This window comes from Loxodonta africana, chromosome 19, assembly GCF_030014295.1.
Source record: "Loxodonta africana isolate mLoxAfr1 chromosome 19, mLoxAfr1.hap2, whole genome shotgun sequence".
NCBI classification, from domain to species: Eukaryota; Metazoa; Chordata; class Mammalia; order Proboscidea; family Elephantidae; genus Loxodonta; species Loxodonta africana.
In genome coordinates, this window is record NC_087360.1 from 5,996,806 (window position 1) to 6,024,525 (window position 27,720).

The 27,720-nt window shown below is 55.5% G+C and overlaps 1 protein-coding gene across 34 annotated transcripts in view; it reads left to right on the forward strand.

Moving 5' to 3' along the window:
* Nucleotides 1–27,720, forward strand: part of NCOR2 (nuclear receptor corepressor 2) — a 205,291-nt gene that overhangs the window by 44,635 nt on the left and 132,936 nt on the right. Inside the window, exon 1 of one of the 34 annotated variants that reach the window (XM_064272064.1) lies at nt 21,889–27,520. The exons of the other annotated variants lie outside the window; for them this stretch is intronic. The gene's annotated coding sequence lies outside the window, so the exon portion shown is untranslated. Of the gene's footprint in view, nt 1–21,888; nt 27,521–27,720 lie in introns of those variants that run through there. 34 annotated transcript variants of the gene reach the window in all.

Here is a 27,720-nt window from a genome sequence, read left to right on the forward strand (position 1 = left end):
TTCCCCTCTGCCTCTGACACCTCCTTCACCTTATCCTCTAACCCCTCACCTAACTGGCATCCACCAAGCCCAGTCACCACCGCCCTCTGCTTAGACGCACACCACACTCAGTCCATTCTCCAGACCGGTGCGTTTGCTGGTCCTTCTTTTGCCTATGGCACCATCCTGCATCTGCACCCACTGGGACCCTGAGTACCCCTCTGACGCCACCTTGGGCCTTTGTGTGTGTCCTTCTTAGCCCAGCCCACCTCCTGGGGACTGGGGGTCGGAGTGTGTCTGAGGCCATTTTAGAGGCCCCTCCACTTGCCCATGAGCCCCAGCAGCTTCCCTGTGCTCTCGCCACGGCTGCTCTGAGCACTGTGCACCGAGCCTGCCCTTCCGCGGTGACATCTGAGAAGCTCAGACTTGCCCCTGAGTCACACAGCAGGTTGTAGCTGAGGTGAAGGCCCCCGTCTGGCCAGCAGGTCACTTATCTTGGCCCGTGTATGCGTGCATGTGTGTGTACGGGCGTGTACCTCTACGTGTGCATGTGTGTGTGTCTGCATGTGTGTGCGCATGTGTGCCTGTACGTGTGTGGCGGGTCTTTTTTCATTCTCTGAGCCTGTAACCCAGGTAACCCTAAGTCAGAATATCAGTGTAAGGGGCTCAAGGTTTCTTTTCCTAAGATTAGAAGAAGGACAGAAATATCTTAAAGGTGGAGCCCACCCCCTAGCCATCTGACCCTGGAGGATTTGAAGGTGGGGAAGGGGCCGCGCAGGGATGTCAAAGCTGCACTCTGGGGAGGAGGCGTGCAGGTGTGGCTGGCTCTGGGCCGGGTCCTGGCTGGGAGGAAATGGTTAAAGGAGGAGGAAAGCAGGGCCTGGAGCATGCTCTCACCCGGGAGCGAGTGAACAGTGGAGAGGTTTTTCTAGCCGAGCTATAAAAAGGCCTCACAGTGTTTGAGCTCCTGAGTGTCGGCTGGAAGCCCGCCAGGGTTACCATGGCGATGAGGAATTATTACTTACTGCCAAGGCTGGGAGAAAAAGCTCCACTTTTGGCTTCCACACAGGAGGAGTGGACTTATGTAATTCTCTGTGTTTATGGGCCTGGAGTGGCAGGAGTTGGGGACAGAGTGCTCGCTGCTCGACGGCTCACTTTTGGCCTGCCGTGGGGCCGGGAGGCCCCGCTGGTGGTGCCTGGAGGCCCACAGCCTTCCCTGCTTTTGGGGTGTGCAGGCAGGAGGCCTGGGGGCCAGGCCTGACTGTAGGCCTGTGGGCACCGGCAGGGCCTCCCCGGCGTGGTGGGAGCTGTAGTCTCGCGGGAAGCGGAGTGGGCGGCTCTGGGGCCGTCCCTCTCCGGGTGTCAGTCCCGGAGGAAGGCTGAGTTTGGTGTTGGCCCCAGTGTGTCTTCTGGAAGCCAGCAGAACAATCTGTGTGTGTGGACTCCTCTGACCCACTGCTGGCGTGGTCCACTTTCTTTCTTTTTTTTGTGTGTGAGAGTTACTTCGAGTTGTGTTTGGAACTGGCATAAGCGAAGGCTGGTCATGTGCTCAGGTAAGACGCGTCACTGGGCCGGGTGGTGGGCAGGGAGACGCGGCAGGAGCCATGTCATCCCCAGCTGAGGGAGGGTGGACACAGGACCTGGGGGCCGCGGGGGACTAGCCTCTGAGAACTTGTGCAGGGGGCTGTTGTCGGGGGCTGATACACTTACGTGGAAGGAACCCCAGTTCTGCTGCCGGACATGGGGGCTGGAGTCCTGTGGGCATTGGTCAGCCGCCCGGAGGCAGCGAGGACACTCTGGGCAGGGCGGTGTGTGTCAGGCCTGGCTGCTGCAGGACATTGGGCTGGGCCGTCTTATCGGGCAGAGTTGCTGAAGTCACGGGAAAGAGCTGGAGGAGGTGTGGTGTGGGCCGGGGGAGAGGACTTCTTGGCACTTGGTGGTGGGAGTGGACCGGTTAGCTGGGATTGTGTTCCTTTTCCGGAGTTGGGACCAGACCCCAGCATCCCTCCGGGAGAGTGCTGGGTGAGCTGTGGGGGGTCGGTGTTCCAGGTGTGTGTTCTTGGTTTTATTGCCGGCTGTGGGGTTGGGGGCCTGGGTGGGCTTCTCCACGGCGTGGGCGGGGAGGGGGGGAGCCAGGTGCAGGCAGTGGAGCGCGCCTCGGCCCCGCGCCCGCTCCCACTGCGGCGGCACTTGGCCCTGTGCCCGAGCCTGGTGAGGGATCAGTGCCACTGGCCCAGGCTTGCCCAGGGACTTGGCAGTGAGGGGCCGGGACCAACACTGGAAAATTGGAAGGTCTTCCTGTGCGCACAAGGAGCCTTCAGTTGTGAGCGGAGCAGCTGGGGGAGGGGTGTGTCCTGAGGTCTGGGTATGCCCCAAGCAACTCCTGGTAACTCTGGCCCCGGTCAGGGTGAGCTGGGTCTCCCGGTGCCACAGACCCAGGTTTGAGGCCTGCTTCTATCCTGTCCTGCGCCTTGTGGCCTCGGGCACGTTGCCGCACCTCTTTCATCCTCAGTTTGCTCATCTGTAAGATGGGGCTATATAGGCCCACACACCATGGGGATGAGGTGAGAGGCTCCTGGTGGTTAAGTCCAGGGCTAGGTGGCCTGGGCTCACATCCTGGCGTCAACACTTCACGTCTCTGAGCTTCAGTATTCCAGTCTGGCTGATGGACACTCTCTCAGTCTCAAAGTTGTCATTGGGCTGCAGAGCACTCATAACGGGCTGCCTGGCTCACAGCCGTGTGGCCAGTATCAGCGGGTGGTGCCGTTGTTGATGTAATAACGGGGGACTGAGTGTGGAAGGGCTCCTGGGATTTGGGGCAGCTCAGAGTGGTGGTGGTTAGGCGCTTAGGAGGCTGCACTGTGATCCGAGTCCTGACCCCCCTCGCACGGACTGTGTGACCTTGGCCTGGCCAAGCAGCCTCACCCAGTCTCAATTTCCTCATCTGTCCAGCACAAGCAGCAGCAAGGCCTTAAGGGAGGGCACAGGGAAAACCAAGGTAAACCCCATGTGGAGCTGGGGACAGGGAGGGTGGGTTCAGGCTGAAGTTGGTCTCGGTCTCCATAACTTTTCCTTCTTTGCAGAAAGCCCCTGGTTTATAGTAGGGAGGGAGAGGGTGGCGTCCCTCCACAGGCCCCAGGTCCTGTCTGCTCCTGCACACATGCCTGTCCTGCGTCTTCTCCCTCTGTTCCTGGGCTGCCCCCTGCCCTGGCCCCCTCCAGCCAGCCCTGGGCCAGGTGGATCTGAGTGCCCGCGTGGTCTGTAGGGCAAGGTGGCCGTCTTGCTGAGTGTGGCAGCAGTCCTGGGTGTGTAAGCGACACCCAGATGCCGGGCCAGTGGCTGGCCTGGAGCCTGCCTCTCTCCGCCAGCAGGAACCAGTGGGGAGTCCCTGAGTGCCCAGACTGCCAGCTGCTTGATTGTTCTTGGGGCCTCTCCTGGGACCTCAGAAAGGCCTCTGCAGGGGGCCCATGTGTATCCCCTCCTGCCTTCAAGGCCTCAATGTCTGCTTGAGCCAGGCACAGAGCTGCCTGGTGGCTGCCCCGACCTGCCCTGGGGGAGGGCTGGGGTCACACTCCCAGTGACTCAGTCCCCCACCCGAGAAGGACGGTGGAGGTGCGGCATAGGTACAGGGGGGCACCTTGTGAGCAGGCTTTTCTGAATTCTGACTGTGGTGGTCACACGGGTCTACGTACACACATACACGCGTACAACACACACGCATACAATGCTCACATGTGTACAACGTGCACACATACACAACACCCATGAACACAACACACGTACAAACGCACACATACACGCACGCAACACATATACATGCATACAAGACACATACATGCACACAACATGAATATAACACACACACGTGTACAGCACACAGCACGCATATACATGCATACAACACACAAAACAATACACACATACATGACACACAAACACACAACACATACATGCAACACGTACAACACACATGCATGCATACAACACATCCCGGATACAACACACACACGTACAACACACATACAGCACACAAACACGCATATGACACACATGTACATGTATACAACACACATACACACGTACAACACAACATACACATACAGCACACACAGGCCTACACATACACAATCTACACCCATACCCACACATAGCACACACACAGTCTGCACACGTGTACACACATAGAACACAGTCTACACACATGTACACACACAACACACATCTACACACATGTGCATGATGCACATGCACACAAGTGGGTCTGCACACATGCACACACATACGCACATGAGTGCCCGTCAAACTGGTGTAATCTGAACAAGGTGTCGGCTTCCCTGGTTGTGGTAGTGACTCTAGCTTTGTAAGATGTTGCCATCGGGGAAGGCTGAGTGAAGGGTACTGGCATCTCACTGTGTCATTTCTTACCTGTTAACCTACAGTGATATCAAAAAGTTGAAAATAAAAAAGGAGCTGAGGTCCCAGGGCCAGGCTGTCCTGGGTCCGACTCTCCTTTTAGAGCTGTGTGAATTTTAGCAAGTGACCTAACCCCTTGCAATCCCAGTGTTCTCTTCTGTGAAACAGGGATACTGTTCACCTTGTAGGGGTCGTGTGATGATTACTCAAGTTAGCACCAGCTACATGCTCAGAAGGGTGCCAGCGCGCACCGAGGCTGTGTGAAGGTTGGCCGTTGTTGTGACCGTCATCGCTGACGTGGTTCTTGGTGCTTGCCCAGCACTGTCTCATTTCATGCTTGCGTTAGCCATAGAGGGGAGAGTGTTGTAGAGGAGTCCTACTTCTCAGATGAGGAAACTGAGGCTCCAGGGGTCAGGCAATCCGCTTAGACTTGAGCCCAGGCTTGTGCTGGGAGGCTTGTTGGCTGGGTGGTCCTGAGGAAACCGCCCCTTCCCTGGGCCTTCGTCCCCTCCCCCTCCTCCTCACACCAGGGGTCGGGCAGGGGCCTGGGTTGGTGACTTTTGGACTTCTCCCTCTCTCCTCCTGGCCCCCCAGAGCCCACCACCCTCAGTCTACCACTTCTGAGGGCTCCCCTAGCACCTGAAGGTGGGACTGAGTGAATTCTGTCCTGGGGCCTCTCCTGTGGGGGCTGAACCACCTCCTTGCTCTGTTCTCTTGGCTGCCTTTTTCCTTTCCTGATGTTTCTGGAGCTCCGGTTTCCCTCAACCCCCTCCCACCCCTGCAGTGGCGAGAAGGCCTTCGGGGTGTAACTAGCTCACACTGAGCGAGCTGGGCTGACCCCTTGCTGGCGCTGAAATGCATTTCGGGTCAGCCAAAGCTAATCCCTGGGTCTGCCCTTCTCCAGGGCTTCCCACAGTAGGGTCTGGGATGGCTGTCCTGTTACAGCTGGCTGGTAGCTGGACTTCGGCCCTCGGGTATCCCAGGAGGCCTGGGCAGGGCTTGCTTTATGCCCAAGGATTCTGGAGGGTTCCAGAGAGTGTCCTTGGCTGGGGGGCAGGCGGGTGCCTGCGGAGCTTGGTGAGCCCCACCACTGAGCTGCTGGATGAGGTCTCCACCACCATGTTAGAGTGAGCGAGGCTTGTGTTGGGGCTCGGTGGGGCATTACTGTATGTAACTTAGGGTCTCAGGGCCTGGAGGGGCAGGAAACGGGGCTGGGGTCTCTTGTCTGTCTCTTGACCACAATCAGGATCCTACCGGCCCCTCCTTCCAGAACACCCTCCTTCCTTTGGAGCTTTGCTCAAATACCACCTCAAGAGAGACCCCTCACCTTGCCAGTGCTGTCACACCTGGGATCTGTGGTGTGTGCAGCACACACAGCAGGGTTTTGTCCACCTCGGTGGTGCTGTGTCCCAATGCTGGGCATATAGTAGGTGCTAGGGAAACGGAGGTGCCTGATCAGTGTCCCCTGTGGGCTGTTCACTTGGTCCTGTCCTCTTCCAGTGCATGGGGCTTCTCATGGTCTCCGGCTGGGACACTCGGACCCCACAAACCGTGAGCTGGACTTGGCGTCAGGCCGGTCTTTCTGCACCCTGGAAATTCTCTGACTGGGGGTGGGGAGTCTGTTCTGGGGTGTTCCAGGGAAACTGCCCTTCCAGGCTCTGCCCCCAAAGCCCAGAACCTGAGGCCCTAATCCGAGACCCATGCCCCACTGAGCCTCCCAATACAGCCACCATCGCCGAGGTGGTGGTGGAGACCCCTTCCAGCTGCTCAGCAGGGGGACCTACCAGGCTCTGCTAGTATCTAGTTGTCCCCCAGCCCGGGATACTCTGAGACCCTCTGGAACCCTCCAGAATCCTGGGGTATAAAGCAACCTTTGAAAATATCTCTTTGAAAAATGATTCTTATGCTTTTTCTCAGAGTGTGCCACAGGGACAACTGGTGCTCCTTCTAAATGAAGTTGGAGGGGAGGGACTCAGGAGCAAGAAGAGAGTGGGGGCTGTGGGCTCCAGGGCTTGGGGCAGCATCAGCTTTGTGTTTTGAGAGCTGTGGGGCTGGACAAGCTTTCTGCACAGGTGGACACTCAGTCACTGTCTCCAGATGAGCAAGGGACTGGAGGCCCAGAGAGGGTGAGCCACGTGCCCGGAGACACACAGCAGCAGACACAGTATTAATAAGTGAGTGGCATCTGTTCTGGGGTTTTCCTGTGCCTGAATGATGCTTATGGGGATTCTCCTGTTTCATTCTCAGGAGGCCTGTTATTATCCCTCTTTGTCCTCGTACCCAGCTGCAGCAGAGGCAGGATTTGAATCCAGGTCCTGGGGAGGCCCTCCCAGGGGGCAGGTACTGTTTGGTGGGGCTCATTTCCCAGGCTGAGAGAGTAAGCCCCTTCTCTCCAGATCTGAAGCCCAGAGATGCCCAAATCCTTCTGGAAGGCTGGAGGTAGATTTCTCTGCGGCCCAGATCCAGGGGGTGGGAGGAGCACCCTGAGTCCAGGCCACCCACTTGCCCCCAGGCATTCATTTGTGTGACAGTGAGCTCTTTGTCCCCGGCTCAGCCCCCCTCCAGGCCTGTAACACATTTGGGGCCTGTGACGTCATGATGGACCCTTTCTGCTGCACTGCGTGTGCTGGGCCATGCTCGTCATAAAGGTAGTGGGGTGGTTACTAGGGCTGTGCCTGAGCGCCATCCTTCCTCCCTCTGTGTCATTCCCCAAGGGGGCTTCCTGCCGGTGAGACCTGTTCCTGAGGGGCGGTTCTGACCTGCCGTGTGTCAGCCAGTGCTGAGCCCCTGAGCCTCCTCTGGGCCTGTGAAGGAGGTGTGTCATCGCCCCCCACTCAGCCCTTTCCTTGCTTTGTGTAAACTGGAGGTACTGCAAGGTTCAAAGCGAGTTCAAACCCTGGCTCTACTGTGTTACCCTAGATGTGTGCCTCAGTCTCCTCACCTGTAAAATGGGGGTGCTGCAGGGGCGGGGCCTCAGGGTCGAGCCCTGAGTAGGTGGGAGGTGTTGCAGAAAAGTCTGGGGCTGGTGTAGTGGCCTGAATGGTGGCCCCACAGGTGTGTCTTGTCGCTGGACACTGCAAACAGGACCTTATTCACAAAAACAGCATTTGCGGATATAAATAAGGGTCTTGAGCTCATCCTGGATTACTTAGGAGGGCTCTTAAACTCCATGACAAGTGTCCTCACGAGGGACAGAAGAGGGCAGAGAGACAGACACACACAGAAGAGAAGGCCGTGTGAAGACGGAGGCAGACTGCAGGGATGCAGCCACAAGCCAAGGAACCTGGGGCCACCAGGAGCTGGGAGGGGCACGGCAGGATTTTTCTCTGGGTCATTCATAGTTAGCGCAGCCCTGCCAACACCTCGATTTTGGACTTCTGGCCCCCAAACTGTGACAGAATAAATGTCTGCATGTTAAGCCCCCCCAGTTAGCGGGACTTTGTTAAGGCAGCTCCAGGATACTCATACAGCTGGTGATATCCAGTCTCCAGGGTTGGGGGCCAGTACTGGGGAGGGGTTTCGGGTGATGCTGCCCCCCGCCCGTGGATCCAGGACGAAGTGCAGACAGTTGGGTAGCTGAGGGTACCATCTGTGCTGAGTGGTCTGCAAGCCCCTTTGAGGGGTCTGGACCCTCCAGGAGGGAGGTGGGTGTGTGAACTCAATTCCCTTGCTCAGACCCCACAGGGGCAGCTGCTGAGCCTGGACACCACCCGCCCTCCTGCCTTGGGTGGCCGTACCGAGGCAGCTGTGACCTGGGAGGCAAGAAGCCCCCTAGAGTCCACCTTGGACCCATCCGCAGGCCCCACATGTCTGGCTGGTCACCCTACACCTGGGCTGCAGCCATGTCCCAGCTGCCACCTCATTTCCCAAGCACCTTTGATGGATGGGGAAACCGAGGCACAGAGCGAGCAGTCTGCCTGGTGAAGGCCAGCAGCCCCAGTGCAGTGCTGGACTGGCCTCTGGCCATGGCTGGTGGGCTGGCTGAGCCTGTGGCTCCCAGGAGAGAGGGATGAGCCCTCAGCTACCCTGGTCACTGTGATGAAGCGGGCAGTGTAGATGGGGAGCCAGTCGTTTGGTATTTTAGGGCACACAGCTGCCTGCAGTCAACTGGGCCCTGTGTCGCTGCGCCCCGAAGCCTGGCTGTCAGCAGGCCCTGGCTGATTCCTGGCCTCAGTTCCTCTGTCTGTAAAGTGATCTTTGAGCTGCGACTCAGAGTCTGCGGTTCTGCTGTCAGCGTTCATGGATTCCACATCCATTTATTGAACACCTGCTGTGTGCCATGTGCTGTGACTCGGTGGACACAGACATGGTACTGTTCTTGCAGACCTTACGTTTGGGAAGATGGGGAGCAAGTATGCTGGGAGGGAGGATTCTGGAAGCTGAAGAGGGAAGTAATAGCCGAGGCTATAAGGTAGGCAGGGGTGACCATTCCTCCTTCGGGAGGGTGGGGCGGGGGGGGGCCTTGGTAGTAAACCCTAGGGAGCAAGGCTGCTGGTGCATATGGGGGTGACCACTGCCTATCTGTGGTGGCCTGGGGGTGCTGCCTCATGGTAGCAGGACTTGGCCTGGAGACCCTAGTGGTGACATTGGGTAAGAGGCCTGCAAGACCCTGACTCTAGCCTGGTGGGGGAGGTAAGGGTCTCCTCCCAGCCCAAGGAGAGAGAAAAGGCTGTGCTGGTGACTGGGTCCGATGGCATAATGGTTAAGGTGGACTCTGGAAAGGGCTTCTTGGATTTGCATTCAGGCTTGGCCACTTGCCTGCTGTGTGAACTTGGGCAAGTTACTTAATCTCTGTGCATGGGTCTCTCTACCTGTAAAATGGAGCCAGTGATAGAACCCCCCTCACAGGGCTGTTGTGGTGACTAAACGGAGTGATTCTAGCATTGGCTATGAAGTGCTTACCTTGGCCTGTAAACACAGCGACTGCTCAGGACCCAGGAGCTGGAAGTAGTGTTTGCTAATACGGGTGAAAAAAAAATATGGGTAGTCCCTGACTTATGATGTATTCGTGTGACTACAAACCACACTTATGACTGACTTTTTTTTTTGTATGTCTTATCGTTAGTAACATGTACTCCATACAGTGTTGCAGCATGTAATTTGCTGATGTCATCATATCTGTAAGTTTATATGTAATGTTTCCAACCCCCAAAGACAAAGATTGGATTTATAAAGATACTGATAATAAAAGGCAATAAAAATGAAAACTTAAAAAAGAAGTGTTCAACTTAACATCAGAACCGACTTACAACAGTTGTCACAGAACGCCGTTGTAAGTCGGGGAGTACCTGAGCAGCAAAACCTGTGAAAGCTGGAACCGGTGCAAGGGAGAAACCTGTCAGAGAAGGAAAACTCAAATCTTCCACTATAGCTAGCGATAGAAAAATGGTTAAGATTGCGTTCTGTCCAAGTGGAAAACTTAGCCGACCTGGAAAAACTAGACATTCCAGCTGAGTTCACTTTATTTCCTCGGCCCCATTCCTGCCTGTGGGATTTTGGGCAGGCTTCTTTGGCCCTCCCCTCAGAGCCTCAGTTTCTCCATATATGAGACAGGAGCTGCAGCAAGCATACCTGTGTGAAGGTAGGAGGTAAATGTCTGTGGGCGGGGCATGCAAGGTTTCCACCTGCTCTGGGTTGAAGCTTAGCCACCCCCAGGCTGGAGCAGCTGCCCGTTTTATAGGCCGGCAAACCAAGACCGGGCAGGGAGTCTGTCCAGGGCATGCCCCTGGGTGCAGCCAGCACTCCGCAGGTGCAGACAATGTCCCTTTCTTCTGGCCTGGCCAGGGCTTCCAGGACCTGCTCAAACCAGCCTACACTTATCAGAGCGTTCAGTCCTGGGTACTGGGCAGCAGATGTTCCTTTTGCGAGAGATCAAGACGTTCCAGAACGCTGGCCAGAGGCTCTGGTTACAGGCGGGTGGGAGGGGTGTGCCTGCTGCTGAGGGCTGACCCAGATCCGAGTTGTGCCCTGTGAGGCAGCTTCATCTGCAAAGTGGCTGCTTGCTGTGTCCCCTTGAGCACGCCTCGCGCTCAGGACCGGGGCCTCATGTTGCCCGCTTGTCTCCCGGCGTGAGAGAATGGATGGGCCTGTCCTGGAGCCTCCTTGGCCCCCTCCTTCCAGGTTGAGTCCATCTGAGCAGCTCCTGTCCCATTTCTCTGGTCTCTTCCTTCCTAGCTTTGGGCTCACCCACCTGCACAGGTGAGGGAAGTGGAGGGTGGTGGAGATCGGGCTGGGGGTGGGGAGTGGAGTTGGTGCCTTAGGGGTGGGGATGGCTCTCTTAGGTCTCTTGGTTGCAATTGGCAAGACTCCCAGCTCCTCCATGCATTTAGCACAAAAGGCATGAGTACCTGCAGATACCTGCAGACCTCAGGGGAAGCTTCAGGCACACTTGGATCTAGCGGTTTGAGTGATGAGGCCCCTCCGCATTTCTGGTCCCTGGTAGCCCCAGACTGTTCATCACAGCTCAGCACCCCCAGCGGATGGAGAGCTCTTTGTTCCTGTTGGTAATCCGCACAAGTAGGGAGTCAGATTTATTGGCTCAGCTTGAGGGTTAAGCCCCTCCCTCTCTAACCAATCACTGCAGCCAGTGACATCGCAACTGACGCTGATTGGCCAGGCCTGGGGCCGGGGCCATCTGGGGAAGTGTTCCCCTTGGGAAATTGGGGTGTGGTTTCCAAGGAATGGGTGTTCACCACAGCAGCTCTTCGGCACAGCTAGGACTGCAGGCTGTGTGAGGGGTTCGTGTCCCAGCCCCATCTTGCACAGAATGAGTGCCCTCTTGGGGTGGAGGGAGGGCTGCCACCCGTGTGACTCAGTGGGTAAGCGGGCGATGCCTCCTCTTGGGTCCCTGTAGTGAAACCTCCACTCCTTGTTGGAATCGAGGCCTCTCGGGGCCTACTTCCAAGCCTTTGCCCTCCTGTGAGAACATTGCTGCCTGCTCTCAGCCATCATCCCCTCCCTCTCCTCCAGCCTTTGCCAGTCCCTTCATGTGGCTCCCAGCTGACCACAGGTCACAGCCACAGGTCACTTCCTGACAGCCCATGGCCATGTTTGGGTGTCAGACTGATTTATTATTGAGTTTGTGTTCAGTGTTTTTTTTTTTTTTTTTTAGAGAAATTGTTAATCAAGAGATGTCTCAAAATTGAGCTTTCTGGCTTTCTCGGAAAGAATCAAATGTGGACACCCTGGCCAGGTTCCTGCAGCCGCCCCTTTTCTGTGGGGCCTGTGCCCTTTCACACAGCAGACCCTATCTGCCCCTTCCTCATGGCAGTCCCTGCGTGGCCTGGGTACTCCAGAAGTATATAACAGACCCGTCGCTGTCAAGTGAGTTCAGACTCATGGTGACCCCACGTGTCAGAGTAGAACTGCTCCATAGGATTTTCAATGACTAATTTTTTGGAATTAGATTGCCAGGCCTTTCTTCCTAGGTGCACCTGTGTGGACTTGAACCTCCAGCCTTTCAGTTACCGGCCCTGTGCGTTAATTGTTTGCACCACCTGGGGACTCCCCTTGGGAATATCCCGCTCTCCTTTCTCTTTTCTCCCCTTCCCACTCCCAGCTGGGTATCCTCTCCTGGAGCCTTATCCACCTTGTCCTACCACAGACTAAGAATCAATCCCCCGTGGACGCTTCACTTCAGCAGGGGCCCCCTCCTGGGCTTGAAGGATTTGTCTGGAACTCCTGGCTGCAGGAGCGCCAGGACCTTGGGTGGTTCTTGGTCACCTCCCCATCCTCAAACACTTACTGACCTACGCCCCGGGGTAATTGAACGATCCCATTGAGGTTGCGTTTGAGCATTTGGATGGAGCTGGTTAACAAGTGGATTCTTTTCACACCCACCTGGCATTGGGGTGGTGAATCAGGTCTCCCAGCCAGGCCTCTGGGTCTAGGGCTGTCGGGTGGTAGTGCCCCTTTGGTGGTTTTGGGGAGGGGATGCCAGTGAAGGACGTTGTGGGGTGGGTGTGCTCCCGCCCTTGGCTGCTGCCACGGGTGCAACTATTCTTAGCAACAGGAACATTTGTCCTTGTTCAGTGTGACGGGCGTCCCCAGAGAGCTGCCCTGGAATCTGAGGGACGGCCCCGCTATTTCCCAGCCCCGGTAAATTCCTCAGAAGGCCTGCCTCGAGGGCCTGCGTGCACCGAGGGGCGGGGGAGGCCTTTCCGGAGCTGTACAGCTGCAGGCGTGCTTGCCAGATGTTGGAGGTGCAGGGGAGCTGGTGGGAACCCAGGGGCCGCTGCCTTCGCACGCGGGGTGCCGCTTTGCATGTGGGACTGGGCTCTAGGCGAGTGGGGGGCAGAGAAGGGCTTGTGCCGACCTGTGTCTGCCTGGGGCTGTGGGGTCCCGGAACCCATTCGAAGGAGCAGAAGGCTTGGCTCAGCCTCCCCCTAGTGCTGGAGCCCTCCAACTGTGTCTCGGGGCTGCCTGGGTTGGAGGCTGCTGTCCTGCGGAGAGCTTGGACCATCAGGCATTTCTGTGGAGTGGGGATGTGAGGCTCGGCCTTGTCTGGGGTCCTGAGATGATGAGGTAGGGTACAGACAAGGCCTGCCTGGGTTCTCTCCAGTGCTGGCCACAGCGGTCTGCTCAGTGCGTGGGCCAGAGGATGCTCCTGGGAACCACAGTATGGCATTTGGAGCCACCACAGAGCAACCCAAGCCCAGCTGAGTGCCCTTGGCTTGCAGTCAGGGAGGACTGCCTGGAGGAGGTGTATTTGTGGCCTGCTTGCTCTTCTGTTTTTGGTTTTTTCACATCCAAGCAGGAAGTGGACACAGACCCAGGAACCTGAGCCCCTCACCTTCTAGAAGCCCAAGATCCTGATGCAGAAAGTGTCCCACCGGCCCCTGAATGCTCTTTGGGTGCTAGGCGCTCGAGCCCTCAGTAGAGCTAGTTACAACAGAGCTAGTCACCTCTGGATCCTGTAACCTGCCCGTGGGGGCCCCTTCCAGCTGCTCTTAGCCCCAGGGGCAGAGGAATTAAGCGGTCTGCCTGGGGTCACACAGCTGGTGCCAATGGCCTACTCCCCACCCCTGCTGCCGCCCCAGAAATCAGCCTCTTCTCCTGCCTCCCTCCTTCCCTCTGCAGAGAAAATTGCTGTTTGGAAGGCCAGATGGAGGAGTTGGATCTAATGGAAAACATGTCCCTCCCGGGGTGCCCAGGACTTAATGAGGAAGAGCCGGGGAAAATCAGGCGTAATGTTTGTAAAATGCCCAGGAGGGAGGGCCGCCCTGTCAGGCTCTCCAGCGGAGCCGCGAACCTGGCCTGCAGGAGGATTTGTCATGCCTGCGGTTTATTTTTCTCCCTTCTTTTTAAAATTAAAAGGAAAAAAAAAGACAGGCGAAGAGGAAGCAATGCTGAGCAGCCCTTGCTGTGGTGGGGAGGGGGGCTGGGCTGGCCACAGCCCAGTGAGCACAAATGCGCCAATTAAATTGGAAACAGGCGGCCTCCCAGGCCTGGCCAGCGCCACTTCCCTTCTGCTTGCTGGGGGAGGGGATGGGACGGACCTGAGCAGCAGGGTGCTGGGCAGGAGCCGGGTTCTGGGCCTGGGTTCTAGGCCTGGCCACTTCCTGACTGTGTGATCTTGGGCAACCTGAGCCTTGATTTATTGACCTGTTGAATGGGCATAATTGTAGCAGTTGTGAGTGTCTGGTGAGGGCAATTGAAGCCTTCCCTTGCGTCAGGATCAATAAATGTTGCCAATACTGAGGGGATGTAAGAAGCCTGAGGGGCCTGAAGAAGGATCTGGGTGTGGGAGGGTTGGTGGGGTGGTGGTGGAGGTTCTTTCTCCCTGTGGCTGGGGACTCTTCTTAGGGGAGGTGAGAGATGGAGTGAGGCGGGGCCTGTTTTGCCCTGCCTCATCTTATTCCCTGGAAGGTTGATACAGGATGTTTGGGGTCTCACCCACACTCCTCCCACCAGACTGCAGAGCAGCAGTTCTGTCACTGCCGTGGAATCTGACCACCTTTTCCCCAGTGCCCCTGGGTGTTTGTTTCCTAAGAGGTCTGAGGCCGTCTCAGGCTACTGCCACCTCCCCACATGCTTGGACCATGGGTTCGGAGTTTGTGGTCTCAAGATTCAGGGCATCAGCAATGCGTGCTTGGGAACAAACTTCTGAGAATCGTGGGCTCGGGAACTGTGTGCTCAGGAAATGTCCTCTGCCCAGGAAACATACCCTTGGGACTCGGGACTTGTGGGCGCAGATGGAGAGCACCGCGGGGCCCAACAGCGGGGGCCGGAGTCAGGGAGCTACAAGGCGTGCTGTGGAACCTTGCTTGTGTCCCTGCCCCTCTCTGGGCCTCAGTTTCCCTCTAGTAGAGGAGGGAGTTGGGCAAGATGCAGTCCAGCCGAGGTTTCGGGGCCTCAGCCCAGACTCTGTACACTCGGCCCACCCCTGTGGGAAGCCTTCTCTGTCTTTAGGGTTTGTCTCCTCATCCTGATGTACGAACTCCACCACCCACTTGGTCAGCGCACGGCTCCGAGCTTCAGTTTTCTCATCTGCAAAATGGGGGTAGCAATAGTAACTACCTCTATGGTTGTCCTTCGTCACCACCACCGTTGTCATCATCATCACTGTTGAGGTGAAATTCACATCACATGGAGTTAGCCAATGTAAAGTGAACAGTCACTGGTATTAAGTACATTCCCAGTGTCCTGCAGCCACCACTTATCTCAAGTTCCAGAACGTTCTCACCACCCTAGAAGAACTCTCTGTACCCAGCAGCAGTTACTCCCCATTCCCCTCTTCCCAGCCGCTGGCAACCACCAGCCTACTCTCTGTCTCTTGGGATTCGCCTCTTCTGGACGTTTCTTGTCAGTGAAAGTGCAGAATACGCAGCACTTTGTGTCCAGCTCTTTTCGCAGAGCATCGTGTTTTCAAGGTTCATCCATGTCATAGCATGTGCCAGGACTTCAAGACTTCGTGTCTCCTTATGGCTGAGTAATAGTCCATTGTGTGGACGGAGCGCAATTTGTTTATCCATCGTCTGCTGATGGACACTTGGGTGGTTTCCACTTTTCGGCTGTGGTGAATATTGCTCCTTTAAGCATTTGCGCAGGAGTTTCTGTGTGGACTCGTGTCTTCCTGTGTCCTGGGTGTACATGTGGAGTGGATGCCGCCATTATCATCTGTATTGTCACTGTTGTCAACACGCCTCCCCTCCCCCCCAGCACCCACTGTAGCGTTGGCTACTTCATGGCCATTGGTCCCATTCTGGGGGCTTTTCAATGAGTCGGGAACGGTGTTGAGCTTTCCGTGGGTCTGTTTCCAGAGATCCCAGAGAGTCCTCTCACCGATCTTCTGAGGAAGGTTCTACAGATGGCCTGAGTGGAACCCAGGGAAGCCGATGCTGTGACCACGGTCGCAGTTACACAAGGAACGGAGCCAGGATTGGAACCTGGGTCAGCCCTCCTCTGGCAGCAAGGCGGGGTACCAGTGCGTGGCAGGAGGTGGCTTGGTTTGAGAGGGTAGCTGCCGGAGGTGAGTGGACTAAGGTCGTGATTCACAGCATCCATCACACCTCTTGTGTACCTGATCTGCTGCGGGAGCACAGTCTGGTGGGGAGATAGCCCACAGACAGGCGGTCGTAGTGTGTGGGGTCAGGCCCACAGAGGTGGGGGAAGAGAGCCCTCAGGAGGCTGGCAGGGTGGGGGGAAGCAGTGATGGAGGTGGTGCTTGGGGGTCCAGCAGGGCTCAACTCAGCTGAGCAGGAGGGAAAAGGTGAACTGGACCTTCGAGTCACATTAGCCAGGTGCTTCCTGCGACCAGACAGGACACGTAAACAAAGGTAGCTGACCAGGAGGGTATGTGCCTGTGTAGCAGTGGCAGCCCTGCCCACTGCCAGTGGGTGGTGGCTGTGGGGACACAGGTCCCAGTCTTCAGAGCAGCCGGAAATTGGGGTTATTGTGGGGACTCCTTTTATATTACCTCCTGCTAAGCTGGTGTCTGGGGAGAAGGAAGTAAGTCCCAGGGAAAACCACCCAGCTCGAAGCAGAGATGGGACGTCACCTGACGTTCTGGGCTGAGAGAAAACCCCGTTTCTCTGGCTGTTGCCTGGCTGATGCTGCGTGGCATGATGGATGGGGAGGGATCGGATGCTCTGCCCTGAGGCTGTAAATCCTCAGGCTGGAGTCAGCTCTCTGCTGCTTGGCCTTGCTCCCGCCCCTCAAACGGAGGACTGCTGGCTTTGCTGGAGGAGGAGAGGTGGTGCTGGGGTCGGGGGTGGGCGCCAGAGCCCTGCTCTGATTTTGGAGGTGGGAAATGGAGCCAGTTTTCCCCTGGGTCCTCCACGTCGGCCTGCTGGGCCTTGGGGAACAGTCGTGCTGGCCTAGGGGTTCATGGAATGGTGGTGCCCATCTGTGTCCCTCATGGAGGCTGACGGGGAGCCTGGCACGTGGAGGGACTAGGAAAGTTAGTGTGAGGAAGACATGTAGGGCACTGGGGGGCGGTGGAAAAAGTGAGGCCCCCCAGGTCCTAGAAAATGAAACAGTTAAAGTGATAGGATCTATCCGTCTATCCTGCCTTCTTCCTTCCTCTCTATCTCCCTCTGTCCAGGCATCTCAGCATACATCATCTGTCCATCCAATATCTTCCTTCCTTCTTTCTTCCCTTCTATCTGTCCCACCATCCGTCCATCCGTCCATCCATCCATCCACCCATCCGTCTATCCATCCCATGTTTTCCTTTCTTGCACTTGTTTATCCATTTTCCGTTTATACTTTGTCCGTTTGTATATGCATGCATCTATCTGTCCTTTCTCTACCCATTCATATATTCATCCATTCATCTCTTTTTGTCCGCTAATCCATCTGTGTTCTAGCCTGTCTGTATCGGTCATTGTCTCCCCTTATCAATCATCCATGCATCTATCCAGCCGTCCATCCAACCACCCACCCATCCATCCATCCATCCACCCAGCCACCCATCCACTTGTCCGTCCAGCCAGCCAGTTAGCCAGCCAGCCAGTGTCCATCCTTCCATCCATCCTCCATCCACCCGTTCCCTGTTGAGTACCTGAGTGGGCGCTTTACCTTTGGGATAGGCTTGTCACTGGACGTCAGCTCTGGCCAGACAGGCCTTTTTGTCTGACACACTTGCTGCTGTAGCTACAGTGCTTGGGAGAGTGCCCGCATGTAGTAGGTGCTTTTGTCATTTTCTGATTGCCTGAGAATAAGACAGAGACCAGGTCTTGGGTGAGTTTACCTTTCCTGGGCCCAGCTTATTGTGGGGGTGGTGGTGCAGATCTCACCCCTGCGGGCAGCTCCTTGGGCTGAGCTCCGAGTACGGGGACACTCGTCTACTCTGGGCTACTCCTCGGCAGAGTGAAGAGCAGAATGGGGTTGGGTAGACCTTTCTTAGTGACCTTTCTCCCGGGTGAGGGCCAAAGAGCCAGTCTCACTCCTGCCGGGCCTGCCTATATGTGGGGGTGGAGGCACGCTTATCTAGGACCCTAGTGACTGGTGGGACACCCTGATGGCATAGTGGTTAAGTGCTATGGCCGCTAACCAAAAGGTCGGCAGTTTGAATCCACCAGGTGCTCCTTGGAAACTCTATGGGGCAGTTCTACTCTGTCCTATAGGGTCGCTACGAGTTGGAATCGACTCGACGGCACTGGGTTTTTTTTTAGTGACTGGTGGCCTCAAAAGTCTTAGGGTTACGGCGGGCCCTTTCCCCACGCCCAAGCACGAAGGCCTGTGCGATCACTCCGGACAGAGGATGCAGCTGGAGTTTCCCTCGAAGACAAAGGCGCCCGGGGAGGCTTGAAACGGGAGACTGTGCGCGTCACTCCTGCTCAGAGCACTCCACAGCATCCTTAGGTCTCACGCAGAGTCAAAGCCGGAGTCCTTGCAAGGACCCATGATTTCACCCTGGCCCGTCCCCACTGCCCTCTTCTCCACACCCTCCCTCTTGCTCGCTGACTCCTGATCTCCTGCTGCTCCTGCTCACCAGGCACCCTGCCCTACTGCAGTGCCTTTGCACATGCCATTCTGTGGGCCTGGAGCGCCCTTCCCCAGACATCCCTGCAGGGCTCCCATCCTCGCCTCCTTCATGTCTTTGCTTAAATGACACCTAGTGAGGTCTTCTCTGACCACCCATGTAAGCTCACAGCCCACTTCCACATTCTCTGCTCCCCTCCTTCCTGATTTTACTTTTCTCCCTTGCACAGCTACTGCCTAACATTCTCTAACTACTTCTGGCTCCCCCACTAGAATGCTGGCCCCACGAGGATGTGTTTGTGGTCTGTTAGTTGGTGCTGTTGTTATTGGGTGCAGCCAGGTTGGTCCCGACCCATGATGACCCCATGTGACAGAGCAGAACTGCCTCGTAGGGTTTTCTTGGCGGTAGTCTTTACGGAAGCAACTACCACACCTTTCTCCGCGCAGCAGCTGGTGGGTTCAAACCACCAGCCTTTCAGGTTAGCAGCCAAGGACTTCAGCACTGTGCCACCACCGGGAGTGCCTTCCTCAGCAGGTGCGTGTAAATCGTGGTGGGTGAGCGACCAGCCCCTGGGGCAGGCAGCAGGAATTCTCTCCTCTTCCCTGGCGCGTCTGCTGGGAAGCTACCTCTGGGCCAGGCTGGCAAAAGCTTCTTCTGGTCTTGTCTCATGGGGCTTTTTTTTCTTTTTTTATTGTGGTTAAAAAAAAATGCTTATGTATGTGTGTGTATATATATACATATATATAAAACAAAAAGTTTGCTATTTTAACCATTGCCAAGTGTACAACTCAGAGACACTAATTGCCCTCACCGTTGTTATGCCACGATCCCCGTCATCCCTGTCCTAATTTGTCATCACCCCAGACGGACTCAGAACCCCTGAAGTGGTCACTCCACATTTGCCCTCCCCCAGCCCCTGTAACCACTAATCTGCTTTCTGTCTCTGTGCATTTCCTGTTGTCCGTATTTCATGTAAGTGAGGTAATACAGTCTTTTTCCTTTTGTGTCTGACTGACTTCACCCAGTATAACGTTTTCAAGGTTCATCCGTGTCGGAGCGTGCCTTAGGACATCGTTTGTCGTCGTGGCTGAGTAGAATTTCCTGGTGTGGATAGACCACATTTTGTTTCTCCAGGCATCTCTTGGTGGACGCTTGGGTTGTTCCCACTGTCTGGTCGCTGTGAGTGGTGCTCCTGTGAACACGGATACACCCCACAGGGCCTTTTCTGTGTCAGGACTCACTGTAGTGCCAGGTCCCTGGGTATCCGCTCTGTGCTGGAACTTTTCCGCTGAAGGTGCCCGCTGAACACCTGGCTACTCCCCAACTTTCACGGCATGCCGGGACTAGAGACGCAAGGTGTAGGCAGATGAGTTCCCGCTGGCGTTTCTGCAGCGGTTTAACCTCATAGCCATGATCTCTTCAGCCCAGGTTCTCCCTGTGCTGCTTCCAGGTCTGCGTGCTCCTCAGGCCAGGCTGGCAAAGGGTGTTCTCGTTTAGGAAATTGTTATGTGACTCCAGCGTGTGCCAGGCTCAGGATATAGCAGTGACCAGAGCAGGTATTCACTGAGCAACTAGTCTATCGGGGTGAATGGGTGGCCCTCAAAACTCACGTTCGCCCAGAACCTCGGAGTGTGGCCTCACTTGGAAATAGGGGCTCTGCAGATATGATGAAGTTAAGATGATGTCACATTGGATTAGGATGGACCCTAAATCCAGTGACTGGTGTCCTTGTGAGAGGAGGAGGGGACACGCAGGGATAAAGGCCAGGCGACAACGGAGGCAGAGATTGGAGTGATACAGCTGCAAGTAAAGATCACCAAGGATCGCTGGCAACTACTGGAAGCAAGGACTCCCTGGGTGGTGCGAACAGTTAACACACTTGGCTGCTAACTGAAAGGTTGGTGGATCAAGTCTACTCAGAGATGTCTCGGAGTGAAGGCCCGGTGACCTGTTTGCAAAAAGTCAGCCATTGAAAACCCTGCGGAGCCATTGAAGTCAGCCATTGAAAACCCTGACACACATGAGGCCACCAGGAGTCGGAGTTGACTCACCCGCAACTGGTGTTTTACTGGAAGCAAAGGGGCAAGGAAACGATTCTCCCTTGGTGCCTCTTAAGGGGGCATGGCCCTGCTGATGCCTTGATTTTGGACTTCTAGCCTCCAGAACTGTCAGACAATGAATTTTTGTTGTTTGAAGTCCCCCAGTTTGCGTAGTTTGTTGCAGAAGCCCTAAGAAATGAATACCCCTCCTATGTGCCAAGGAGCCCTGGTGGCACAGTGGTTAAGTGCTCAGCTGCTAACAGAAGGGTTGTGGTTCAAACCCAACAGTGGGTCCTTGGGAGAAAACACCTGGCAATCTGTTCCCGTAACAATTACAGCCTAGGAAGCCCTATGGGGCAGTTCCCTGTTACACAGTGTCGCTGTGAGTCGGAAATCGACTTGACAGCATCCAGCAACACAGCCCATGTGCCAGGTACCACCCAGTTGTAGAGGACTCAGCCAGGAATAGAGACCCATCTTTGTAGAGCAGCGACTAGATGTCAGACTGTGTTCTGGGCCCTGGGGAAGGCAGCAGTGGACATGACAGCAATGGCCTTGTTCGTGTGTGGCCTGGGGCACGTCGAGGGGGGTAGCTGACCCCTTTCCCATGCTGGCCCCAGCCCAGCATGGCTCTGCCGTGGATGCTGTGAGCCCTGGAGGGCTGTGGAGGCCTCTGTGTCAGTGCTCCATTGCAGGCAGGCCGATTTGTAATTCTGAGGCTCCCCAACCTGCCACAAGTCCAATGTCAGGGCCCATTAGTTCCAAGAAAATTTCAGGCACGTGTGGTGCAGACAGCTCAGCTTGCCTTTCATCTTCCCCACGGCGGGCAGCACAGCCGATCCAGCATCTTCTCAGCCCCCCAAGACAATCCCGCCGGCTGTAATTCCACCCTCCCCAGAGCTGGGCCAGGATGCTGGTGACACGGAAACCAATGGAATGTGTCTCGGCGGGGCCTTGGCTGGCCCGTGGGAGCAGAGAGGGCTGTGAGGCCAGGAGGCTCCGTGGCAGCTTCTGGGCCCCAGGAAAGGTCATCTGCTGGGTCGGGGGTACAGGTGTTGCTGGTGCCGCTTTTGCTGGATAGACTCATTCATTATTTCATTCAACACGTGTTTACTGAGCACCTACTATGTGCCAAGCACAGTTATTGGCGACAGCAGGGAGCAAGGCAGATGGAAACGGTCAGAGTCCCTGCTGTTGGAGCAGTCTTGTGGGCTTACGAGCCTTCAGTAAAGCCATACAGCAGACGGGAGCCAGGGTGTGTGGGTGAGAGGATTGTAATGCTGCCGAATCAGGCCTGCAGCCCATGGGGTGGCCGTGGGCAGCCGAGCAGCTGATGCTGTGTGTGTCCCTCCCAGGCAGGCCTGGTGAAGGGCTGTGCATGGGGCCCCTGCTGTGAGCTGTTCACGGGGGACCTTTGCTGTGGTTGCATGAGGAGCCCCCAGTGCGGCTGTTTATGGGGGTCCCCACTGTGGGCCTCGCGTGAGGAGCCCCCAGTGTGGCTGTTCGTGGGGATTCCCACCGTGGGCCGTGAGTGTGCGTCCCACCGTGGGCCATGCGCGAGGAGCCCCCAGTGCGGCTGTTCACAGGGGTCCCCACTGTGGGCCGTGCGTGAGGAGCCCCACTATGGCCTTGCGGGAAGAGCTCTCTCACCCTGTCTAAAGCAGAGGAAACTGAGGCTCAGAGCACGAGGCCCCCTTCCTTGCCCGAGGAGGTGATCCAAAGGCCTCAGACACCCCAAGGAGCTCCAGGATAGAGCCTCCCTCCCCATGACATGGCACTAGCCCACGTTCCTCTCTACCCTCGTTGCCCCAATTCCACCAGTGCCCTCCTTGCTTGGAATGTTAGTGCTTTCCAGGTGCACCTACTCACCCTTGCTCTCCCCATAGTGCGTGGTTGGAGAACACTCCAGCCCTTGACTCACCTCTTCAGCAGCCTTCCATGGCTCCCCCCAGTGTCCATGGAACAGAAGCTGTCCTTGCCATGGCCCAGCGGGCCACAGTGGTCCAGCCTCCTCCTCCTTCTCCTCCTGCTCCAGGTGTGACTCTGCCCCACCCCTTGTGCTCACCCCTGGCCTCACACCTGCACATCTCATCTCCAGGCTCTTGCCCATGCACTGTCACCCTTCCTGTCCCTCCTCCACACCCAGGAAGATTTCCTTGCCTCCCCCTTTCTCTCCCCCGGGCTGGGTGAGGTGGGGGCATCCAGAGCCCCTGTTCTTCTCTCCGCCGTCACTGCTGCTCCCTATCCCCTCCCACCTGGCCAGTGCTGAGACCCGAGGCCAGGACTCACCTCGTCACGCTGAGGCCCCAGCCCTAGCTCAGGGATCAGCACACAGTGGGTGCCCCACCGAGTGTCAATAATGGAAGGCCGCTGCCCTCCTCTGGCCCCAAAGCAGGCAGAACCCCGGGATAGTACTGGGGGCTGCATGTGACTGGGACCCTGAGGGGCCAAGAACAGACGCAGCGACTCTCAGGGGCCCAGTGGTCTCCCTTGCCCCTTGCCCACATCTTTGACTAAGTCATGCCATCTTTCTTGGCAGCTTCCTCCAAATCTCTCCAGTCAAAAGTCAAAGCTGAGTTTTCTTCCCCGTTCATAGTGTTGTACACCCACCACCTCAGTCTACTGGAGAACGTTCCCATCACGCCAAGTAAAACGTCGTCATACCCGTTAAGAAATTTCTTCCCATTTTCCCTCCCCCAGGCCCCCGGCCCCACTGGTCTGTATTCTGACTGTGCATTTGTCTCTTCTGAGTATTTCATGTAAGTGAGTCATAAAATACGTGGCCTTTTGTATCTGGCTTTTTTTCACTCAGCATCATGTTTCTGTGGTTCATTCAAGTTTAGCATGTATCAGAAGTTTATTTCTCTCTATGACTGAATTATATTCCACTGTATGGACAGACTACTTTTTTTTTTTTAATTATACTTTAGATGAAGGTTTACAGAACAAACTAGCTTCTTACTGAACAGTTAGTACACATACTGTTTTATGGCATTGGTTAACAACCCCACGATACGTCAACATTCTCCCTTCTCGACCCTGGGTTCCTTATTACCAGCTTCCTGTTCTCTCCTGCCTTCTAGCCCTTGCCCCTGGGTGGTGTGCCCCTTTAGTCTCGTTTTGTTTTATGGGCCTGTCAATGGCTGAATGGTGAACCTCAGGAGAGACTTCGTTACTGAGCTGAAATGGTGTCTGGGAGCCATACTCTTGGGGTTTTTCTAGTCTCTGTCAGGCCAGAAAGTCTGTTCTTTTTTTGTGTGTGTGAGTTAGAGTTTTGTTCTACATTTTTCTCTCGCTCTGTCTGGGACTCTCTATTGTGATCCCTTTCAAAGCAGTCAGTGATGGCGGCTGGGCACCGTCTAGTTGTACTGGACTCAGTCTGGTGGAGGCCATGGTAGTTGTGGCCCATTAGTTCTTTGGACTAACCTTTCCTTTGTATCTCTAGTTTTCTTCATTCTCACTTGCTCCCGAAGGGGTGAGATCAGTGGAGTATCTTAGATCGCCACTCACAGACTTCTAAGACCCCAGACGCTACTCACCAAAGTAGAATGTTTTTTCTTTATAAACTGTGTTATGCCAGTTGAGCTAGATGTTCCCCAGGATCATGGTCCCCACAGTCCTCAGCCTAGCAGTTTGGTTCCTCAGGGAGTTTGGATGTGTGGACAAACCACATTTTGTTTATCTGTTCATCTGTTGGTGGACACTTGGTTGTTTCCACCTTTAGGCCGTGGTGAATAGTGCTGCAGTGAACACTGGTGTAGAGGTATCTGAGCCCCTGCTTTCAAGTCTCTTGGTTCCATAACTAGGAGTGGAATTGCTGGACCATTTGGTGATTTTATGTGTAACTTTTTGAGGAACCATGAAACTTGTTTTTGTTTTTGAGCTGGCCACAAAGGTGGCTGAGGTTGGGAGGGGCACACTGGGTTCATTCAGTGTGTGGTGAATGGGGGTGGAACAGGGCCACCAGGGCCCACCTGGGTGTGAGGACCCTGGTCCCGGCACTGGGTAGGGCGATGCCTTGCTGGTGGGCAGCAGTGGCCACAGCACTCTGTGCTCAGGGTGGACGCCCCGGAGTCTCCAGCGAGAGGAAAGCCAGGCAGGCCCCATGGAGAGGAGGTGCGGGGGTGGCTGGGGCTCTCCAGTGGGGTGAGAAGGTGTAAACCCCACTGGCTTCCGGTCGGTGTGCACACATGGTAAGTGTCGGGCCCAGTGGCATCTTGTTAGGCAAAGGAGCATAGAAAAGCTGTGAGGTAAAGGAGACTTCTTCTCCAGCTGCCTGGCCTAACTCAGAATTCAGTAATCATTTGAAAATTGCCTGTGATGCTCTCAAGAGTTGCGGGCTTGAGCCCCTCCCTCTGGAGTGCTGGCCTCTTATCTCCTTGGAGGGACGGAGAGTGTTTCAGATCTGGAGGGGATAGGTAGGGTTTGCTGAGCTGCCAGAGGTGGCTAGAGTCCACAGGGCTTAGGATCAGGCTGGAGCAAGTGCTCCTCCCCCAGGGCCAGTATCTTGTCTCTGGGCTGCAGGATGGATACCATGCTGCCCTTGTGGGCTGGACAGGGGTGGCTCTCTCTGCCTCCTACTTAATAGCATGTAACTGCTTCATTGGTGGCATGGGTAATAGTGATAATAGTAGCTCCTGTCTGCTGAGCACTTAACATGTGCCAGGTACCTGTTGACTGCCTGTGTGATCCCCCAGCCTCCCCTGGGATGCAGAGTGATTTTAGATGGTGTATGTTATTGTTGCTGTTAGTCGCATTGAGTTGGCTCTGATGTGTGGCAACCCCACGTACAACAGAGTGGATCGTTGCCTGGTTCTGCTCCGTCTGCACGATCGTTGGTATATTCAGGTCCATTGTTGTATCTACTGTGTATTTTGAGTGCCTTGCAACCTAGGGGGCTTGTCTTCCAGCACTGTATTGGATAATATTCTGTTGTGATCCATGGGGTTTTCTTTGGCTAATTTTTGAAAGTAGATCTCTAAGCCTTTCTTTTTAGACTGTCTTAGTCTGGGAGCTCTGCTGAAACCTGTCCACCATGGGTAACCCTGCTGGTATTTGAAATACCGGTGGCATATCATCTAGCATAAAGTAGCATGTGAGCCACCACAGTACAACAGACTGACAGAGTAGACGGGTGGGGATGCTATATTGACGTATGTTTTCATGTGCATGGTTGTAAATGTGTTTTTCTGGTTCTTTTCTTTTTATTCCATGCTGTACCAGGTTTCTGTATGTGGTGGTAATAAGTTTCTCTTTTAAATAAAGCTACACCCAACTAAATGTAAGTAACTGGCTTTGAAGAAAAGCGTTAAGTAAATGACAGGACTCTCAGGACTGTGGCCCCAGTAGTGAGGGTGATGCTTGGATGTCCGGTGTTTGTGGAATACCATGTGTGTTCGTGTCATCTACATGTTGACTCTGAGGTGAAGGGAGTATTATTGCCTCCGTTTTACAGATGATGACACTCAGGTTCAAAGAAGGGCAGTGATTTGCCCGAGGCCACATGGCTTAAAGACCTAGGAGCCAGGACTCAGTCCCGTTCATAAGAATTACATGGTGTACCCTGCTCAGCGGCTGGGAAAAGTCCACGTGGGCAGCATCCTGAGGTTGTTGTAGGCTCATCAGTCTTAGTTTTGGAATCCCTCGGCTTTTCAGTGTTGGAAGGATTGGATAGCACCCAGTTGAAGTGTTGCCTCTTCTGTGATTCTTCCTTCCCCATGTGAGTCAGAATTCTTGGTGGCAAGCGACAGAAAGCTAGCTTGGCTGGTGAAGGTGAAACACATGGAAGGAGCGTCTCGGCTTCCCTAAATGAACGATTATGCTTCAGGTACAGCTGTCATCAGGACACCTCCGGCTCTGCCTTCCTGTCGGTTGGCTGCTTTCTCAGGCAGCCTCCTGCCACGGGGTGGCTATGAGAGCTGCATGCTTTCTTCTTAGTGAACTTGATGCCTGGATCCCATAGCAGAGTGCCCTTTTCCTAGTTCTTCCAGCAAAAGTCACAAGCCAGACGCTCATTGGCTAAGGTGAGGTCACGTGCTTATCCCTGAGCCAATTTTTATCTCAGGGGTAATGCAGGAATCTGATTGGCCACCCTGGATCACATGGCCATTCCTGGAGCATTGGTTATCCAAAGGAAAGTCAGGTGGGGGTGGGAGGACACAGTCAGAGCCCCCAGACACCCCTAACCTTAATCTCCTCTCCCAACGCTTCTCTGCATTAGATGGCCAGGGGCAGATTCCCAGTGGAGGCTCCCAGGCGTCCACCACGTTGGAGAAGGATGCCGCCCCCCTCAGAGTAGCAGGATGAGGGTCGTCATGAGGAAATTGCAGGGGGCTGGAGGCACCTTCTGTTTGCCCCTCTTCCCCCATAACCACATGAGGCACACACTCAGCCCTCCCATTGGATGGAGACATTTGGACGCTGGCCTCTGCGCCATCTTGGAATCTCCCCAGCTCAGGAGTATGGGGTGGGGGAGGGGCTTCACGGGGCTGGTTTGAGCCTGTGGAGGCAGCATGGAATGTGCTGGACAGAGGGCTACATGAGACCCTCACTCCAGGGATGGGCGGAGGAGCCAGTTGTAAAGATGGCCAGGTGGAATGGGCAATGACTGGCAAAGGGGAGGATTCTGAGGAGGGTAGGGGTTGCCAGAAGCTTCATGGGGAAGAACTGGGATTTCTCTAGGCTCAGGACTGGGAGTCGTGTCCTTCTTTCCGTGTTTCAGTTTCCCCATCTGTAATACCGACTGTGGGCATTCCTTGAGATTCTTTCTAGCAAGGTCATGGGTGGTTCCATTCCGGTCCTGCCTAGGACTTATGGCCTATGGGCGTGTCCTTAATATTTCCCCTGTGTGGTCCTCAGCTTCCTCATCTGCTACCTCCCGTTTTCGACTGCCCTCCTCCCATGTTACAGCGTCTCTTCCTGCACGGGGAAGTAGGCAGGCCTGGCCTTGCCCCGGGTCACCCCTGACCCACATCCCTGCCTCGTCTGACCTTGTTTGCCTCCCCTACTGGTTGTCTTCTCCAGAGAGGTCTGGCGGCTGGGTGCCAGAGGTGCCAAGCGGCTGCCTGGTGCTTCTGGAGAACTTTGTCCTGGTAACTGGAAATTCGCAGAGGTTGTGGAGTGAGGCTAGAGGCTGAGCAGAGATTGGGGAACACTGGGCATGGTGAGGGCCGTGGCCGTGGAGGTTGGGGTTCTGTGGAAAGAGGTTGGGGTGCTGAGCCGGGATTGGGGAACAATGGGCATGGTGAGGGCCATGCCAGGGGATTTTGAGGTTCCTGTGCATGCTGGGTAAGGGGCTTGGCAGTGGGGCGGGGGCTCGTCCTTGATGGTCTGGCCGGACTGGCTTGTGTGTTGGAGGATCCT